This window comes from Marmota flaviventris, chromosome 11 (genome assembly GCF_047511675.1).
Source record: "Marmota flaviventris isolate mMarFla1 chromosome 11, mMarFla1.hap1, whole genome shotgun sequence".
Lineage (NCBI taxonomy): Eukaryota > Metazoa > Chordata > Mammalia > Rodentia > Sciuridae > Marmota > Marmota flaviventris.
Genome location: NC_092508.1, coordinates 66021078 through 66038028, shown reverse-complemented (window position 1 = coordinate 66038028; position 16951 = coordinate 66021078). Strand labels below are relative to the sequence as shown.

The 16951-nt window shown below is 36.3% G+C and overlaps 1 protein-coding gene across 1 annotated transcript in view; it reads left to right on the top strand.

The window, feature by feature from the left end:
• The first annotated feature begins 5662 nt into the window (after window positions 1-5662).
• Window positions 5663-16951, top strand: part of Csrnp3 (cysteine and serine rich nuclear protein 3) — a 184835-nt gene continuing 173546 nt past the window's right edge. Inside the window, exon 1 of the mRNA XM_027946151.2 lies at window positions 5663-5696. The gene's annotated coding sequence lies outside the window, so the exon portion shown is untranslated. The remainder of the gene's footprint in view (window positions 5697-16951) is intronic.

Sequence of the window (16951 nt, the reverse complement as noted above, 5' to 3'; positions counted from 1 at the left end):
TGTTTGTTTTTTAAAGGTAAATAAATCCCCAGTTTCATTCTCAATCAACTTCTCTACTCCCTGGAGTGATGACTCTCAAAATTTAGCATATCATCAAAGTTTGCTGGGAAATTTAATAAAAATTGAGTTTTAAATTCCTGTTCCAGGGGCTGGGGATGTGGCTCAAGTGGTAGCGCACTCGCCTGGCATGTGTGTGGCCCGGGTTCGATCCTCAGCACCACATACAAACAAAGATGTTGTGTCTGCCGAATATTAAAAAATAAATATTAAAAAATTTCTCTCTCTCTCTCTCTCTCTCTCTCTTTAAAAAAAAGGAAGAAAAAAAAAAAGAAAGATGTAAGCTAATTAAAAATAAATAAATAAAATTCCTATTCCAGAGATTTCGATTCAGTAGACAGGAGGTAGATTAGTCTTTATTTTTAATTCTTATAATTTCTTTCTTTTTTTAAATAGCCAGTGTTTTATTTATTATTTTATGTAGTGCTCAGGATTGGACCCAGTTCATTACATGTGCTAGGCAAGCACTCTACCACTGAGCCACAACCCCAACCCCTAATGTCTTTCTTTTTTAGTAAAATAAATTATATAATATATTGTTAAGGTATATAACATGATGTTATGGTATGCAAATAGTCTGAAGGTTACCATAGTGAAGAAAATTCACATTATCATCTCAAACACCAACCCATTTTTTTGCTATTGTTTTTGAAGGAAGAGAAGATAAAATCTACTTGAATCATGCATGTAGCATATACGGTACGGTTTTATTACCCATAGTCATCATGTTGTGCATCAGATTTCTAGACTTCCATCCTACATGTCTGCAGCTTTTTATCTTCTGACTTCCATCTGTCCCTTGATTTCTACCCACTCTCACCCAGTTCCTTGACTATTCCTGATAACCACTGTTTTGTTCCCTATATCTACATATTGAAATTTGGGGTTTGAAAAGATTCTACACATAAGATCATGCAATAAATCTTTTTTCTGTTTCTGGTTAATTTCATTTAACATAATTTCATCCAGGTTCATAATGTGACAAATGGCAAGATCTCAACCACTTTAAAGCTGTATAGTATTCCATTGTCTAGATGTACCATCAGTTCCTTGTCCATTCATATGGTGATGGACATTTAGATTGTTTCCACATCTGCTGGGAGCCATTAGCCAAGTAGGTATGACAATTTCCTTGCCAGCGTACCCCATGTTGCTGACATGTTGCAGCGACATTGAATGTAGGTGACCTTGCTCAAGGACCAAGGCAGATTAGGGTGTTCCCGGTTTTAAGATAATCGTGTTTAGGGCGTTCCCAGTTTAGGTTCCAGGTTTAAGGTTTAAGATTATTCCTGCTGGGAATAGGGCGTATCCTGCTGCCTGAGTTCCCCTTGAGTTCTCACAGGATTCAGACAGTATATTTTGGAGATAGAAGCCCAGAGAACGTGGATTTGGGCAGAGAACGTGGATTTGGGCAGAGAACGTGGATTTGGGCAGAGAACGTGGATTTCCCCAGAACGTGTTTGTAGACGGCTGGTGTGAGTTCGGGAATAAAGAGTTGCTGTTTGAATCTACAAGCTGTGTGGTGGCTCGTGATTGTGTGCCCAGCCAGACTGCGGCATTTGTGCCCAGCCAGACTGTGGCACACATCTTGGCTATTGTGAATAGTGCTGAAATAAACACAGGAATGCACACATTTCTACAAGATAGTGATTTCATTTTCTTTGGGTATATGCTCAAAAGAGGGATTGTGTAGTCAGTCATATGGTAGTTCTAGTTTAAATTTTTTTATGAATCTCAATACTGTTTTCCCACCAAAAATGCATAAGAATTGATGTTTCTTTACAATCTCACTAACTTATTTTTGTCTTTTTGATAATAATTATCTATTCAGTATGGGTCTTGAATATCCCCCAGAGTTTTGAATGTGTTGAAGCCCAAGTGTGGAAGCCGTGGTCTCCATTCCATGGTATTATTTGAGAGGTGGTGGCTTAGTGGCAGGAAGTTAGGTCATTGGGCGGGTGTGTGCCCTAGAAGGTGATATCAGGATCCTAGTCCCTCCCTCCCTCTCTTTCTTTCTTTTTTGTGAGCGGGGCACCAGGGATTTAACTCAGGGGCATTTGGCCACTGAGCTACATCCTCAGCCCCATGTTGTATTTTATTTAGAGACAGGTCTCACTGAGTTGCTTAGCGCCTCCTTTTATTTAGGCTGGCTTTAAACTCCTGATCCTCCTGATCCTCCTGCCTCAACCTGGGGAGCCACTGGGATTACAGGCATGCACCATGCACTGAGCCCTAGTCCCTTTCTCTCTTTTCTTCCTGGCATCCTTGAGGTGAGCATCTTCTTTACCTTAAGCTCCCACTAACACGCATTGTGGTGTCAAAAGTCTAAAAGCAATTGAGGCCAAACCACCATGGACTAAAACCTCTGAAACTTTGAGCTCAAATAAACATTTCCTCTTTTTAAACTGGTTAATCACTATTTTGTCATGGTGATGGAAAGCTAAGGAAAACACCACCTTGACAGTGTGAGGTATCTCATAGGGGTTTTGATTTGTATTTCCCTGATGATTAATGACATTTTTCAAATATACCCATTGGCCATATTTTTGTTTTATTTGAAGACATGTCTATTCAAGTCTCTTGTCCATTTTCAGTTGGACTGTTTTTCCACTACTGAGTTGTTCAAAAGTCTTTATAAACATTGCATCTTGACCCCTTAGGGTACTTACCACTTTCATTGCTTTAATCATCCCCTGGATGCTGCTAATGAGAAAATGATGTGACTCCATTTTTGAAAAAAGCTTCTACCTCAAAGCCTGTCCAAGGAAGGAGGTGTGACCCTTGTCCTTGGAAAAACCCACAGAGCACTCCTAGGCACATACCCACCCTGCTGAGTTGTTTGTCTGCAAATAACGGAAGAGATCTGCAGCGCCAGGTGTCCCTGACTCAGTTAGGCTAGGTGAGGACCCATAGCAACCCCCTAGCAACCACCAATCAGCATGAGACAGGCAAAATACCTGGGATGCCAGATGACCCCCCAGTAGTTTATGGTGGTTGATAACATGTTGGGAAATCATGTAGTTTAGCACGTACACCCCTCGTAGCTTAAACCAATCAGTTCAAAGGACTCCCCCCCCCCCTTGTACTAACCAATCACCCCTACCCAACTTGTTCCAGCTACTGAATGTGCTAATCAATGTTAAGAGTTGTTGTTTGATTTTCCTGCGGTGTGAAATGATTTGCTGTGTGACGCATAGAGTATCCCCAAAAAACTATAAAATCTCACTGAACAAAGGACCAGGGCTCACTCCCTGGAACCACTGCCTCCAGAACGGTTGTGAGTCCAGGCTCGAGCTTGCAATAAAGACTCTTGTGTGACTGCATCGGATTAGGCTCCTGGAGGTCTACTGGGGTCCCACGAATCTGGCATTACACTGCCAATTTCCAAATTAGACCCGCACCCCAGACCTATCCATGGGTTCAACTAACTCTCAATGGCACCATCATCTGTCTGGAAGAAATCTGGTCAGAATTTGGCTAAAGAAACATTTGTTTGAGTCTCAGTCTGTAGAGACAGTTAGCCTCAAAATCACCTGGGGAGCTTGCTAAGAATGCTGAGTCATGAATTCTACAAATGGGCTGATTTATTAAATCCGCTGTGAGGCCCATGAATCTATATTTTTAAAACTGTTTCCTCCAATGATTCTGATGCAGATGTCCCCTATCACCCACTTCAAGAAAGGCTATCTATTTTATGGATTCCTCCATTTAATCCTAACAACAGAACGTTTTTGAAAGTTTCTTCCCAGTAGAAGCTTTGAGGGGAGTGAGAATAAGTTATAGTTTTAATCTTCCTAATTATCTCTGGCAAAACTTCCCTAAACTACTCACAATAACCATGCAAACTAAGTAAAATCAAGCTTTTTTTTTTTCAGTGCTGATGTTAGCACAGATGACCCCACACATGATGAAGGCGGGAGATGGGAAGCTAACCTCAGATCAGCAAGCTTTTCTTTATTCTGTATTCAGCGGCGGAGTCAATAGGTTGAACATCTGGCACAGCTCATTTTCAGGGAAAAATGGCGGTGGGCTGAGCAAGGGTCTGGGTTATATAGGCTTTGTTTAGGGTCTGGCAGGAGGGTAGTTCCTGGGTTCTTTGTATTTGGGGTCCTGCTGACCTGGTTGGGGGCGGGGGACATGAACTTGAATGGGGAAAATTTCCTGGGGCTTATTGTATTGGGGTCAGCTGACCCATTAGGGTAGGGAGTCAGGTGGCAGTCAGGTGCCAGTTTCTTTTGTGTTCCTTCTCTCTGGCTGAGGCCTGGGCTTTTCAATGACAAAAGCTTAAATAAATGTCCTTGGACTTATTTTCCATATCCTTCACCAAGGATCAAACCTGTGATCTCACTCGTGCTAGGCAAGTGCTACACCACTGAGCCATACCCCACGCCAGGGAATTTCTACCTAAAGTCATTTTCAGGTTAAGTCACTAGGCACTCCCCTCTTAACAAAACTTGTAAGTCTTTCTGTACAGTTATTCCTGGACTACGGATGATTTTCCTTTATGCCAGTTACTCTTAAAAATAAATACTTGCTTGCCATCTGTATGCATAACTCTATGGTAGAGATAATATAAATTGATACAGATATAAATCCACTAATTTGTATCTCTCCAAGGGAACTTTTTCAGACCACTCTACCATAGGAAGCTCAATTAATAGCATTTTTATCATAAAAAAACCCTGATTTGTATTATAGTTTTTTTTTAAATAGACTCTTGAAGCTGCAGATGCGTTTGCTATGCAGATTTAAAGAATTTAATTTGATAGTCTCCCTCAATTGTCCTTCTATTCATGTTGTGCTTCTTAGTTCAGAAGTGAAATTATTTTTCCCCAGAGTTATTAGACTAAAATCAGAGTTCAATGAGTCACTTTGAGACATGGCAACCAAGTGACTGATTTCCTTTTAATCTTTAACAAACTCCATTATTCATAAATTGATTGTGGCATTTAAGGAATCTGAAGGAATACAAACTACATAATTATGAAATATTTGAATATTCTAATGATTAGTCCCTAAAACTCATTTTGAATGGAAACTTGCCAGAGATTGCAGGGCATAGAGCACAGGGCATCTATGCCTTGATTCCTTTTAATTTTACATCTTTGCAAATATTATATTAATGTTCAGCCTCCCTTCTCTATCTTCATACCTAAATGTACAATAAGGAGGCAAATGTTTCCACTGAGAAAGAAATCAATGGGAGATGAAAAAAAGTCCGCAATTTATTGAGGTTAGGTTTGACCATGGGTGTTCTGCTTTCCAAGTGGGTGAGGCATTACCCCTATTTTCCTAATTCCAAAATGGGCTGTTTTGCTTCAGCTGAGGTCACCTGCGGACATTTTCCATAGCTTGCAGCTATTCTTCGAAATATCTTTCATCCCTGCTTTTTCTCCATATTTCTTTCTTTCTTTTTTTTTTTTTCTTTTGCCTTCCGCTCTCAGCTGCAGGGATTTGTCCTCTAAAAGAATGGAGGTGGGAGGGAACAAGGAATGGAAGCAAGCAGGGAGCATGAGCTAGAGAATGCCAGGATCTGGCTTTTGTCATTGGTTGGCTGCCGCCTGATGGATAGAAGAGGGAGGAGTGAACTCTCTTCAGTGTGTTCTGACGGAGCCGAAGTACAGAAACCATATTTACAGGTAAGGGCAAAAATTTTTAAAAGAAAAAAAGAAAAGAAAATTCTTTTTTTCTTTGAAATAGAATGCCTCTCAATTCTTATTGAAAGAATTTTATTCTATGGAAATTAATCTGTAGATATTTCCCCAAAGTGTGTCCCTTTTATTTCTTGAGAAAGCCGTGCAGTGAGCTGTTCTTTCTCTCTGCAAAACCCTTAGCTGGTTTAAAAAAATAAAAAGGAAAAAAGAAAGAAAGAAAGAAACACCAGAGGAATTTCTTGTCCTGGGTAACTTTCTAAGCAAGTGTTATTGAAGCGAAACTAATAGATAAAATGAGTCATCAAGTGTCTTTTTTGTTTGTTTGTTTTTGTTTTTATTCAAGCTTGTGCTACTGGGAATCAAAGAAAGAATGAGAAAAGCTTGGTAAATTCCACAGGTCCTGAGAAAAATGGAGCCTTCTCTCAATATGAAATAGAAAATTCAGTGTCTTTTAATCTTTACAATATACTAAATGGCTTAGGAAAATTATTCTTGCAGGTTGTAGATTCTTACACTAATTTAGAATGAATGATTTGTGCACATTTCAGCCTTTTACTTAATTTACTCCTGTTGATATTTCATGCTGTTGAATAGTTGTATCACTTTATTCACTAAATCTTATGCTTACGTGGTAATTCATAACTATAATTAATGGATATATATTGGGCTGTTTTTATTTTAAAACTCAGAAACCTTATTGTGAAATAAGATTTGCTTTAAAAAATAGCATCTTAACAGGCAAGTTTCTTTTATTGATTAGATATGTCTACATAAGAAGTCCATCACAGCATTTATATTGCTGGAAATACCTCTAAGGCAATATTTTAAAATATCTCTGAGTTAGGATTTTACTTTACTAGTTGTTTTCCTGATCTTGTCTTTTATTTTCCCTTAGGGAAGATAGGGAAAATTTCTAAATATGTAGAATACATGACATAGTTACGATAAAAGCAAATGAAAAATAGTTTTATTCTGTGTCGTTTAATTCTACATGTATTTAAGTTCACAAGTATAGATTATTTAAGAGTGAGGGTCTTCGTTAAAATTGAGCTTTTAAGAAATATTACAGAATCAGTCACATTAGCAACCAGTTAATACCTGTTGATTAATAAAATGAAAGTATTGTCACAATGGACATAATTGGGCATGCTTTTTAATATTTTATTTGAATGAATTATACCTAATAGGAGTGACTATATAACTTCTAGGAATTTGTCTGTCTTATTTTTGTTTTTTGGTTCTTGTTTAAAAAATAGATGTGTCTTTGAATAAAGACACAAAATAATGGTTCTTGCAAAATTAAGATCAGTGGGGGCTAAAAACACCTGGCTATTTGGTAAATATTATGCAAATGATTGAAGAAGTATCTTAAACTTTCTATATGTTCCAAATCTAGTTAACAATATGTTTACATGCGTACATGTCATGCTGACACAAGCAAATACTCTTGCATGATTTTTTTTTCCAACCATTTCTGGATTTAAAAAATCTGACATAATACTGAAATTTTGCTGTGTTTCTAATTATTGAAGGATTTTTCTGATTTTAGTTTTTCAAGTAAAATATTAGTTGAAATTAATTCTCTCTTCATAGATTGGAATTTTGGTAATATATAAGACCAGATATTCACCTCCTAAAATGTGTTGCAGAAAATAAGTCAATGCAGCTACATGTTTTAGAAATTATAAATTCTGAGCAAAACTACCTCTAGGAATGAAGGGGAATTGATGAAAATTAGGGAGCAGAGTTCCACATGGTTTTAAATTATTCTGTTTCCTTGGAAACCAGCTGCTGCAGATGCATTTTGCTTTCTTTGGCTAAAAATATCATCCTTTTAATAATCGCTAAGGGAAAGGTTCTGAATAAACCAGAGTATATTGTGGCTACTTTTAATAATTTCCTTAATGGTTCACATATTTTGGATGAAAAGTAGATAAACCCTTTCTCAATCAACATTTCCTATCAGCCACTGGCAGACGTCTGCTGGTTTTATCAAAACAAGACAACTGTGGTAGCTTTTACTGCAGAGGGTACTGGAGAAGGGGGCGGGGAGGGAGAGAAGAGGATGTGTGTGTGTGTGTGTGTGTGTGTGTGTGTGTGTGTGAGAGAGAGAGAGAGAGAGAGAGAGAGAGAGAGAGAGAGAGAGAGAGAGAGACTGTGAGCGCGTGCCTGCCTGTGCTGGAATGGTGGTGAGAGAGAGAGAAGCATGAAAGAAAACAACAGTTAAGAGGCTCCCATCCAAATGAAGGATGAAACAAGGCAAATGAAAACCATGTCAGGCTGCTCAGTTAGAGATGGCAAGCCAAACCCATTTGTTTTCCTAGGGTGCAAATATTTTTAACATTTAAATGTAGGTTTTTAATGGAGATCCTTATATTGTTTTTATTCTCACAATGGTTTATTTCCTTTTTTTATTTATGTTTGCAGTGAACATGACAATATTTTTTTAAAAAAATTAATGTATTGGTAAGGCTAACCATATAAAGAAAAGCTTGGAGTATATGTTCAGGCTGTGAATAGTGGAGAGAATTAAATACATATTTTGGCATAATAGAGTGAGAGTTTTTAAACTTCATGTCCAGACCATATTTCACTATAGTCATTTTCCTTATCTTGGTAATATATCTAATAAGTACAAAAAATGACACATTCCAGCAACTTAAAAATAATCAGATTTAATATCAGGGTAATTTATTTTAAATTTAATAAGATTTATACATGCACATATATTTTTATGCTTTCTTTGAAGCATTTTGCTTTATTTGAAAAGAAAACTTTTATGTGGCTTTTCTCTGATAAGAAAAAATTCCACAGTTATTGGTATTTTTTTTTACTCTAGGCAATTTCTTAAATTAAAATATTTTCATTATGTACGCTTTTAAATCAGCATCGTCATTCCAAACACCATTTTTTCTTTCAGCATTTGTTGAGAGGAAAAATCATCATAAAGCTGTTACAGCTTTCCTATTATTGTTATTATAATTCACATGAGACTACTAACTCTCTTTACCATTCATTTAAATATTTTTGACATGTAATAGTTTATTTTCATAATATTAATCTTAGTCTATTAGATTTAGTGTTAGCAATGAAGCAAATAAAGTACCACACACTTAAACTATGTGTTAAAATATTTAATATATAGCCAATACATTATGTAAAGTTAAATTAATTTGGTATGTCACTACTTCATTTTCCAAAAGGGATTAGAATTGTGGGAAGATTTCAATTTTATCAATTAACATGGGCAAAGCACTTCAATGTCAACACTATCAGCATAAAAACAGAATCACACTCAACCAATCAGAAGGACTAGTAAATGGGTTATGTAACCTGCATGAATGATGCCTGTACCAGACACAATCCAAATTATTAAGTGTATTTCAGGTTCCAGAAAATAATGTGTTACATAGGCTTAGGTGATTTCTAAGTTAGATAATTTAAAAATACGGTTTGTTGATAGTGTCTATTTACTGCTTCATGCTCCTTTTTTTTTCTTTTTTTAAATATATATGTTCTTATGACTTTATTTTATTTATTTATTTTTTATGTAGTGCTGAGGATTGAACCCAGTGCCTCCCCTGTGTTGGGCAAGCACTCTACCACTGAGCCACAATCCTAGCCCCTCATGCTCCATGCCCCTTTCTTTGATAAAAGCATCCTGCCCAAAATCGTAGGTGAGGTTGCAGGGTCTTCTTAAGTCTCACAGCGTGTATAAGAGAAATGAAATATTTAATAACTTCCTTTATAATATAGGTAAGCAGCTTTACATCTATAATGGAAATATGCGAGTTTGGCAAATAATTCTATGTTGCTGGAAATGGAGGAGTGGGATTTACAAAAAATGGAAATAACACCAGAATAAGAAAGCATGGGTCACATTTCACCATCTCTCCTTGTGGTATGTAAAATAATCTAGAAAAATGAAGAATCACATTAACATCTATACTACCGGACGCCATAACTGAAAAACATTGCTGATCAGATTTTATTTTTTTTGTCTTTATATTTAATACCTGGTAGTTCCATATAAGGCTTATATAGGAATGGAAAGGGAGTTAGTCCAAAGCAGTGTCATTACTCTTTAATTACCATTTTTGTAAATTGGGGAACAAATGTGGATTTGGTTATCAAACTAATGATCACATTTGGATGCTTTGCACATCTCCATGAATCATTTGGGCCAATCATTGAATTTCTTGGTCAGATCTCAGTTATTAAAATGGACTAGATAGTTTGACCTAAAAATTATTGAATGTGCATGCTCTAAGAATACAAATTCAGTAAAACTTTTCAAGTACTGAATTTAAGATTATAATGATTTTGATAAGTGTCAATGCTAATTTTAAGCTTCACATGTTAGCAAGGAAATCACTTTGATGTGAATCAATTTCAAGATTGATTTTAGTCTTGCAGTCAGAAATGAAGATAGTGGCCCTGTGGTCTGTTTTCTAAGACCTCTTAACACTTCCCAAACAACAACAAAGCATGGTGCACACAATACATTTCTCTGTTTTTTCTGACTCATGCACATTAGTTAAAAAATGACATGTTTTTAAAGAAAAAATACCAATAAAATAGTTTTATACTAATTTTATATATTTAAACAACATTTATTATAATTTACTTTAGGCAAATAGTCAATTTTCATATATCACTTGTGAATATTTTAGTCTTCTGTTACCGTGTAAGCATAGGACTCACCTATAGAGATAACTTTTTCCAAGAGCTCTCCTTTTGCCTGTGAAGTAAATAAGGCACACAGTATAATTTTTTTTTAATTGGAAACTAAGCATTTGCTCATGCAAAATAATAACCAAATGCTATGTATTTGTATTAAATATTGGATATTTATGTTAAAGGTGCCCACTGAAGTCATCTAGGGCTGAGTGCCAAGTGGGAAACTGAGCTGGAAGACTCCATTATAATCTTTAGTTTTTAGAGGTCTTCATATGACATATAGGTGAGGCTAATGAGAGAAGCCCATCCTGTCCTGTGCTGTCTGCATGGCTTCTTGGTGTCCTCACCACAGCCATTTCTTTGTTATCTCTGTGGTCTTTTTTTTTTTTTTGGTACTGAGGATTGTACCCAGGGGTGCTCAGCCACTGAGCCACATCCCCAGCTCTTTTTTATATTTTATTTAGAAACAGGGTCTTGCTGAGTTGCTAAGTGCCTTGCTAAGTTGCTGAGGCTTGCTTTGAACTCCGAATCCACCTGCCTTAGCCTCTTGAGCTTCCAGGATTACAGGCGCACCTGGCTCTCTATAGTTTTATACTCAACTATCTGTCTTGTAATTCTTGGTGCCAAGGTTTTTCTTTTTTCTCTGTATCAATGCCTAGCACAATGTTTAATATGCAGTATTTGCTCTAAGTTATTTTTCTGACTAAATACTTGGGTGGATAGTCCTGTTAGTCATCTAGCCTTCCCTAGCCTCCCAGGGGCAGACATTCCTACATCCTAAGGCAGTCCTTTCCTTTCATGTACTTCTCTAGGAATGCTCTTCAATGTGACAACATCCATGTAGTGTAAATGTCACGAAGCCAGCAAAATATCATATTGCATTTTTTTTGTACGAACTCCATTTGAATTTTCCTATGTTATCAAGGGATTTCATTTGCATACATTCCCTATTTCATGCTGCTTGGCTTTGTTTCATTATAATAACAGTTGGCCCTTCATGTCAGTGGGTTCTACATCCATAGATTCAATCAATCACAGATTAAAAAAAATATTTGGAGAAAGCAATCGCTTCTTTGCTGAACATGTACAGCCTTTTCTTCTTGTCCTTATTTCTTAAATTCTATAGGATAACAACTATTAATTTAGCATTTACATTGTGTTTGGTATTATAAGTAACCTACAGATTATTTAATGTATACAAGAGAATGTGAGGTTATATGCAAATATTCTGTCATTTTATATAGGGGACCTGAGCATCTTTGTGTTTTCTATCCTGGGAGGTGCAATGTCTTGGAACAATTTCTTCTGGTACTGAGGAATAACTATTTTATTTCTTATACATACAGACACATACATAAATTATCATACACTAACCAATGGGTTAATTGTCAGTTAATGTAATTTACTATAATGCTTTTATTTATATGTAATATAATTATTAAATGATGTTGACATAAGAAAATACAGACATGTATATTTAATCAATCTCTTATACATACAATCTAGGCCAATAAATCCCAGTCACATAAGCTAAAAATGTCCAGCAATATTTGATTGGTTAAAATGTTTGGGCCTGGGGCTGTAGCTCAGTGATAGAACACTGGCCGAGGGTGCTTGAGGCCCTGGGTTTGATCCCCAGCACTAATAACAAAATTGTTCAAGTCCTTTTATGCTGCCCTTTGTCTGCTTTCTTCCAATTATGCAGCATCTGGTGAACAATCTTAAGCCAAAATGCATGGCAAGTGACATTACTCGATCAGCTATAAAGAAACAAAGTTTGTGTACTTTCATGTTCAGAAAGGGGCTTAATATGCCTTGTGATAAAGGAAAGCCAGTAATATGAGACTCCAAAAAGTCATTTGATATAAATATCACCATTGCCAGGTAGAACTGGCAACCCCCCCTCCCAAAAAAAATAAAACAACAACAAACAAACAAACAAAAAACAAGGCATACTACCCCGGTGATGAGGAGTCTGAAGAGAAATAGTGGTTACCAATGCCAGTGGGCCATATGTGTGTTCATTTGTATTAAAGCTGTGCTGTGATATACATGTTCTCCTTAAAGAGGTGGTTCAGTTAATCAGGCCATTGTGTGTTTGTTTCTAGAAATGCATCTCCTGGGCTAGTGGGATGTTCTTAAGGCAGGGCTGGGTAATCATGTATGGGCTGTGTAATGGGCTTTGCAATCAGACAACACCCTCCTACTCCCCATTTAAATTTGTGCTAATTACTTAAGTTATATGAATCTCAGTTTCCATATCTATAATATTCATTATCTGTAAAAATTTACCTAAGTCATACTGGTAGATATATAGAGAGCATTCTTCACTGCAGAATTTGGGACTTAGTAAGCCATTATATGCATTTTAGTTGTTTCTGATAGTCATCTTTTTCAATTTACAAGGCAAGTGTGGAAAGAGCGAAAGCAATCCTTAAGGTTTTTAATGACTTTCCAGGTATTATTCCTCTTTAGTGGGTGAAAAAAAAATTATTCTTAATTGGATAGTTTTTTATTATTATTATTCCATATTAACTATAATTAAATCGTGGGGGAGTTAGCTGACAGGTGATAGAATTGTAAAAACAAATCTCAGAATCATTAAAGAATAACAATGGTCTGAATTTCAGAACAGAAAAATAAAGGAGCACTTTCTAAATTGGGGTATAGTTTTGAGAAATGAAATTGGATATTTCATGAAGTAAATTTTCTATGGTAAAGAGTTTAGAAGAATCTGGATATATTTAAATAAGACACATTTTTGTCAAGGTTTTAACTATACTAGCACATTTTGAAATTCTCGGAGAAGGATATTTAATATTAAAAATTTTCCAGACTTATATGATTATATATCATCTTCCTAGCACCTACACACATACACACACACACACACACACACACACTTATCACCTATTAAAATTTTGTGGCTCATATTTTGTGTAGGTTAAATAGATATGCATTCTTCATCAGAGGAATGTATTCAAGTTTTCTTTCTTTCTTTCTATTTTGCTTTTCAATTTATAGACAGCAACATGTGCCCTTCTGCTTAAAATATTTGCTGTCCAAAAAAGTATTACATAAAATATCCTGATTCCATTTTGTTTAAACTATTCTCTAGAAAGGAAATTCTGGAAACAGCTTCTTTGTCGTCATATAGTGCCTTCTATTTACCTTTGTTTCCATTTCAAGTATTCCTTGGTTATTTATCAAACATTTATTGAATTTCTGAATAAGATCTCATTGAGTTGCTCACAGTCTATCAAGAAATTAGCAAGGAAACCTAGGCAGTTTTATATAGAAGGGTGCAGCACAGCCATGAAGAACAGTCTTGGGGTGACTAGGAGAAGCTGGGCTTTGGTCCCAGCCCTGCTAGGTAGTACCTTTGTCCATGTACATAAGTTACTTACATTCTGTGCTTCATGTTGCTCAATGACAAAACAGAAATAATATTTAATTCATAGTCACTGTAAGTGCAAATAAGATTACATGCTCATAGAATTTGGTTAGTATCACTAGGTAAGGACTTAGTAATATTATTATGATGTGTTTATTTTTCTGTTTATTTTACTTTATACAAAGTAATTTATTGACTGAAAGAAAGAAACAGAACGTGATTTCCAAGGAATTCTCATTTAAACTCTGGGTATAAAGATTGCCCATAACCTAATTCCTCTGCTAAGGTAATATAAAAATAAAAGCCCAGTGGTACTCTTTATAGCTGTAATAAAATGTTTCTGAACACAATATTTACCAGGAAGAAGAAAACTAAGTAGCTTAGACACTTACACACATATACATAGAAACCCATTTGAAAAAAATTATTAAGTATATGAGAAAAAAGTTCAGTCAAAGTATCCAAAGAAAAGAATCTCAAGCAGGGAGACACTGTCAAGATCTTCAAAAGCATATACTGATAAAAGCATGTTTTGAAGTGTGTTGGAAATGCCTGGGTTTGAATTCAGATTCTAAGACTAATTATCTCTGTGACATTGACCTGATCTTCTAACCTCTCTGTGCTTCATCTTCTATCTCTAAATGATGTTAATAGCAATACCTACCTGATGTGGGTGTGATAAAGATTAAATGAGTTTATATGTTGTATTAGATTTCTTTTGTTTGTGTAACAAATAATTATAAGCTTAACAATGCAAACCACATCCATTCATTAAGTTACAGTCCTGTGGGACCGAAGTCCTGACAGTGTGGATATATTCTTTGCTCAGGGTTTCATATGGCTGGAATTAAAGCGTCAGTTTTGCTGAGCTCTTTCTTAACTGCTTTGCTCTGGAGTAAAACCTACTCTGTGGTCATCCTTGCCTTTAACAGAATTCAGTACCCTTAGGGTAATGTGCCAGCAGTCCAGTCTCCTCCTTGCTCTCGGCTAAGGGCTTCCCTCGGTTCCTAGAGGCTGAACCATTTCCTTGTCATGTAACCCCTTCCAGTTTCACACAGATAGTATCACTCATGTTGAATTTCTGCCATCGTTAGTATATGACCTCTACGACATGATTTAAAGAGCTCATGGGATTAGCTCAGACCCACCTACATAGGCCCAACTATCAGGTCGCTGGTTTGGGGACCTTAATTCATATATAAAACCTTTTTTGCCATACAATATGAACATAACCACAAAAGTGTTATCTTAGCATCTTCATAATCCTGGGGTTACACAGGTATAGGGCATGTGCAGCAGGAAACAGGGAATATCAGGGGCCATCTTAGAATCTGGCCCACTAATGCGAAAGGTACCAGGGCAGTGGTTGGCATGAAATAAGCAGCATGTATGTGTTGACTATGATTATTATTTTGAAAAGCTGTCAAATTTACCAAAATTAAAAAAAAAAATAGCATTGCCACTGTATTTGCAAAATTCTGTGAAATCCTACCCCAGCGTAACATTAAAGAAATACAAATTGGCAGAACCTTTCTGGCAATCAAATTAGCAATGTGTTTGGAAAGTCCACCACTTCCACATCTAGGAATTCAACTAAAGATATAATCAGAGATATGTATAAGAAAAGAAAATGTTAATTATACTGTGATTTAAAATAACAAGTACTTGGAAAAAAACCAAATATGTCCCTTCAGAAGTATTTTTGAGTATTTGGGCATAAGTATTCAGTGAAATACCATGTAGCCTTAAAAACAAACACAAAAAACAAATGGAACAAAACATGTGGGGCTGCAAAATATTGAATGAGGAGGGGATATTTTCACATGACAGATGAAAAATTATAGCTTATTAAAGTGCATATATCATGTATTAACATGATATATGAATTGATTACAATTCACATTCCTTTGTGAAACGTGAGGTAGGCCTTTGGCAAAACCTGGTCACTTGATGAGGAAAAAAACATACCTTGACAAGCCTCCTCAGTTGCTGCAGGTCAAACAAGATTTCTGGAGACTTTGGGAGCCCCAGCAGCCTTTTGGGAGAGTGAAGCGGGGTTTTGGTGAGATGGATCCATTTGACAAGAAGGGCTCATGCCCCAACTCTGCCTGATCATGCCTACCCACCAAAATAAGGGCATCCTCAAAAGGAAGAGTTGGCATCACTTCCCCTAGCTTCCTGTGGCAGCCATCCACACAGTCTCTCAAAGAACAAATGGTATAATCTGACCTTCACTCCTAATTTATATTCCTGTTTATATTGACCTGGCTTGATTTCACTCTCAGTTAAGATTTTAGAGTTTTTTTTTTTTTTGTTGTTGTTGTTGTTGTTTTCACTGTAATGTTAAGAATCCTGGAATACTATGTACCAATGGCAGCGAGATGTAGAAATGAACAATTGTTAGAACACCCACAGTAGAGGTGAGTAAACACAGGTAGAGAGCAATGAAATATCTTCCTCAAGAAATCTGAATCAGGAAATGGTAAAAGCAGATCTTGAAGAAATGGGCTTTATATGAGCAATTCCTAGTGGGTTCTTGGACTCTATATTTACAAACAAACAAACAACAACAAAAACAAAAACTCCCTAAGATTTTTGTTGTTGTTGTTCTGAAGATGTAACCCAGGGGTGCTTTACCACTGAGCCACATTCCTAGCCCTTTTTCTTTTTTTGAGACAGGGTTTCACTCAGTTGCTGATAGTCTTGTTAAGTTGCTGGGACTGGACTTGAACTTGTAGTTTTCTTGTATCAGCCTCCCGAGGCACCAGGATTATAGGCATGCACCTGGCTCCCCAGGACTTTTGAATAATTATCTTAAGGTAAACCCTATTACATAGCACAATACCGCTTCCCCTACATGAAGACAAATTAGTAGGTACAGTGAAGATTGTCTTTTTTTTTTCTTCCTAAGATTATTTTCAACCCCTAAACTCACAGATGCAAGTGCCTTTAGTTGGGGGATCCAAAGATCACCACAAGTTCAGATTAAAACAATTCTGCCCATTTACCATTCAATTCCAAATGAGATATACCAAACTACATAGTCAGTAGTAGGAACTAGTATCTTTCCACGGACCCTGAAACTAGGCTAGTTTCTTCTACCCCTAGCTCTTGTATGACTAAATTCTTGATATAAAAAAAAAAAAAAAAAAAAAAAAAAATCTAT